The 5000-nt window shown below is 37.9% G+C and overlaps 1 protein-coding gene across 6 annotated transcripts in view; it reads right to left on the reverse strand.

Annotated features, from left to right (window-relative positions):
- LOC135226565 (AT-rich interactive domain-containing protein 3C-like) overlaps window positions 1-5000 on the reverse strand; it is a 337603-nt gene that overhangs the window by 220834 nt on the left and 111769 nt on the right. The window lies entirely within an intron of this gene.

Genomic DNA, 5000 nt, shown 5'->3' on the forward strand with positions numbered 1-5000 from the left:
TGCAATTTATGCGCACACAAACCCAGAAATAAATCGTGGAAACAATTTAATTACAGGCCCACACAAGTTATAACTGAATCATTGTTATGCAGGCGGAAAATTACTTAATTATCAACAATTCCGGAGATATAACAACTCTACAGCACCAATTAAGGGTTAATGGTCATCGCCAGCCACTTAGGGGAGCCCGGAATGACAGCGTAATCACCAACAATCCTCTCCCCCCTAGCACACCCCCACCCCCGTCCACGTTCCCCTCCCCTAGACAATAACCTTGCAACCCTTGTTAGCCAACTTGTGCAGGAACGTCGCTCCCTACCTCACTCCTATCCCTATCCCTAACCCCCTCTCACCACCTCCACCCCACCCAAAAAGACAAAAAAAAAAAAAAAAAAAAAAACAAAAAAAAAAAAAACTTCCAGCCAGCAGCACCAATCGTTCTCCAAATACGCCACCGCAACACTTGAACCGCAATCCAGAGTTTTTAGGAGTAAGTTATTCGACAAGATTTATCATTGAAGCTCTTGTCCCCGAAGGGGACTTTTCCTTACTTAGTTGATTCAAGGTCGACGCCACAGGATCAATCAAGCAGTCATCTTTAGTTGACTTCGGGGAACACATTCTTTCGTGCATTTTCAGCTCCTGTGTCAGCTTCATGTAGGTCGAAAACATTAGTGAACTTTGTCAAATCTATCAAATTGTGTGTGAATACAGGACTTCAAAATTATTTTACACCGATTATAAAGCCAATTTTACAATGACGGTTTATCATAATGTAAAGACATTTAATAGGTTTGTTTTTACATCACATGACTGTCGATGCAAAATTACTTTAACAAAGTAATAATACGAGTGCACCTTTTGGCAAGTACCTCATACGAACGACCACCTTAGCAGTTGCTCAAAGTATTTTCGCTTTTCCCTGATTCCTGCGATAGGAAACCCACCACGTTGTCAGTCCCAGAGGCCCTTGTGGAAAGAGTCCTTCAACGATTCTTAACAGTAAATAAACGGAAGTCTGGGAAATATTCATGTTCAAACCCATTTGCAATACGAGAAACTTCGCTTCCCACAGGACACGCAATGCCAGTCAATACTGGTAGCAATGATTTTGTGTGCGCGCGCACGCGTGTAAATAGTATATAGTACAGTCTGAAGATGTTTATAAGCCATGAACTTCGGAACGAATGAGAACAAAAATAGCAAGAAGAGAAGATCCAAAATTGTGGTCCTTTCAAATATAATCTACACGTTCATCTCTCCTCCACCCTTCCTATGACACTGGAGGTAAACATCACTACTCCCCCCCCCCCCACGACCCCCCCCCATCTCCCCACCCCCAAAAGCCCTCTAATCCCACCCCGTTCCCCTTCTCTTTCTAACAAATGGATAATAGCTTCACTTTTGAGCCACCACAGCAAAACTAATTTATGTTAATGCATCTCTCAAAGTAGACTATAATCGAAACCTCAAGTGAGCACGCAAAGAGCTGGCTTGAGCACACACAAATTCACAGCATTGACGGAGAGAGAGAGAGAGAGAGAGAGAGAGAGAGAGAGAGAGAGAGAGAATTTGCGGTTTCAGCAGCGCCACAACACGAACACCATGCGCGGTTTTCACTCACGTAATTAAGTGATCATAAGTGGCCCAAATAATGAACCTTTTTATGACATCAATGAACCAGAAGCCGGAGCCATCTGCGTCGCGCCGAGTGCTTGCAATCGCGTTTGACTGATGATGCATCCCTTCCTGCACGGTAGCTGCCGACGACGCCAATGGCCACCGGTCGTCCACGGCGTTGTTGCAGTTCGCCGTGTCCCTATGGCGCCGACGACGCTGCTGCTGCTGCTGCTGCTGCCGCCGCCCCGCCCCCGTCTCCACCGCGTGCAACACGTCAAGCATCGACTTTTTTCTTTCCCATTTTTTTACTTGTTAGTAACCGCACACCATAATTAGAAACGTTACCAGCAGGCTGCTTCGAGCCAGTCCCCTCCCACCCTGGAGTTGGCTGCCTTTTCCATCCCTCACAAGATTTTTGGGAGGATGGAGCAGCAAGAAAACGAGAGAGAGAGAGAGAGAGAGAGAGAGAGAGAGAGAGAGAGAGAGAGAGCCGCTGGAAAATGGAAAACACAGCATGCTCTGTTGTACTTTTAAAAGGGAAAAGTTTGGCATTACGTCGTTTCCTTTCTCTCTCTCTCTCTCTCTCTCTAACTCCTTCCCTTCCATCCATGGATGTCACTCGAACAGTAGACCGACGAGGAGGCACCTAATTCCCTCCCGAGGTCAAAAAAAACAATGAATGAATAACTCTGGGTTTGAAGAAGAACTCGCTCTGGGATCGAACTCGCTCCACTTTCCTCGTGCAGCGCGCGCTCGTGCGTTGTATACAATACCACGCGAGAAAAGTAGGGGTAAGGTAAGGGGTGTGGGGGATGAAGGAGTGGTAGGTAGGCTTGCCAGAGAATGCTGCCTATGCTTGACACGGTTGGCACTACCTGGCTGTTTTGACCGCGTTTGCTAAGATATGGCTGCCTTTGCTTTCCAGTTGAAGAACTTTTTGTTGAGACTTTTATGTTGAATGGCCTGGCGATTTCTACACTTCCATATGCTAAAATAAAAATAATAAAAATACCTGAGCACAATAATATGATGTAAATAAGCAAATGATTCGCCTTCTTCTGACAACATGGGGAAAATCCAGCGGAATGTCTGATATATGAAAAGTTACGTAGTTGCTGAGTCAATCAATATGAAAAGAAAACACCGGTACATCTGCCTTTGTTAGTTACCAAAACAATCCCAAGAAACTTCATGTAAATCAAGTATTAAACTGAAAAAATGTGACTTTTAAACGCGGCCTTCAGTTCTCACAGACCAGTTAAGAAATTCTTCGAGGAGTGAAGACATTCGCGAGGAGTCCAGATGTGTTCTACCAGAAGTGATAAGGGATGGTGGAGGGGTAGAGGAAGGGAGGGTAGGAGGGGTCAGAGGGAGAAGAGGCAGCGGCAGCAGCAACACTAGTACCGGTGGCCAACTGGCAGCATGGCACTCATAAAAACAGTAAACAGTGCCGCGTGGTTCTTGGACTCCTGGCACCCGTACTCAAGGTGAAGGCCGCGGTTAAGAACACGTGCTCAGGTACGACCTACCAGATAAACTAGAAGACAGGAGGGAGGCGCCGCTTGATGGGTGGTGGGTGGGGAGAGCATTAAAAGCATATATATATATATATATATATATATATTATATATATAATATATATATATATATATATATATATATATATACTAGATATACTATATATATATATATATATATATATAGATATATATATAGATACTATATATCTATACTATATATATCTATATATATACTATATATATTATATATATATATCGATATATATATATATATATATATATTATATAGATAGATATCTATATATATATAGTTATATATATATAAATCATATATATATACTATATATATTATATATATACTATATATATATATATATATATATATATATATATATATATATCTATATATATATATATATTATATATATATCTATATATATATTATATATAATAATCTATATAGATATATATATATATATATATATATATATTATAATATCTATATATATATATATATATATATCTATATATCTAATATATATCTATATATATAACTATATATATATATATATCTATATATATTATATATATATTATATATATATCTTATATATATATCTTATATATATCTATATATATATATATCGTATATATATAATCTATTATATAGCTATATATATATCTATATATATATTTATATCTATTAGATATCTATATATATTATTATATCTATATTATATATATAGCATATCTATATATATATCTATATATATAAATATATCTATATATATATAGATATATATCTATATATATATATATTAGAGATATAGATTATATATATAATATATATATATATATATATATATATAGAGGATATATATATATATATATATATAATATATATATATAGATATATATAGATATATAAGATATAGATATATATCTATATATTATATATATATATATATTTAACAACAGGTATCTATGTATATTGTAAATGTATTATATATACATATATACCATACTTATATATATATATATATATATATATATATATATATCTACTATATATACATCTATATACTATATATATATACATTATATCACTATATAATCTATATCCACTTATGTATATGTATCTATATATACACATAATATATACAATATCATACACACATAAATAGATAGCTTGCTGCAAAATTTCATATTATTAGCAGAAATTTAGGAAAATATTTCCGTTATAAAGAGCAAACAAAATATCACTTACATACGAGTTTGTAACACTTAAGTAGATAAATGGCTACTTAAAAAGTAACTCATGATATCCAAGACAAAATATAACCTTTACCCCTGCACTTAAGCTGAGGTATCTCGCCATACCGGCGAAAAGTGGCATTCCAATAGTGGTTCAATTTTTACAAACTATTTTGGAGGAGTTATACGTACTGAAGACAGTCTCTCTCTACCACTATGCAGTTCAAGGATCAGTCCTATTCAACCGCCCAAAGTGTCGCGCACGAGTGTGTCTGTCTATCCATCCGTCAACCAATCAGTCGTCCACGGGCGCCCGTGCCTGTCTTACTGTCCGTCCGTCCGCCAATCATTCGTTCACACAGGAGCGTTTTCCGCCCCGACGCGCTGCCAGTACCTGCAGCTTTTGATATTCAGCGACTCATTTTCCAAGTGGCAGCCGCGATTATGTCGTTACCCGGCCGCTGAGGTGGTGGCAAACCACGGGAGGAAATGAGAGGGTTGAGAGGGGGTGGGGTGGAATGGAGCATTGGGGTGGAGGGGACCCGGGAGATGAGGGTTGTGGTAACGGAGATATGTATGGCTTTGGTTTGATAAGCAAGCTTCAAAC

Source organism: Macrobrachium nipponense, chromosome 14 (genome assembly GCF_015104395.2).
Source record: "Macrobrachium nipponense isolate FS-2020 chromosome 14, ASM1510439v2, whole genome shotgun sequence".
NCBI lineage: Eukaryota > Metazoa > Arthropoda > Malacostraca > Decapoda > Palaemonidae > Macrobrachium > Macrobrachium nipponense.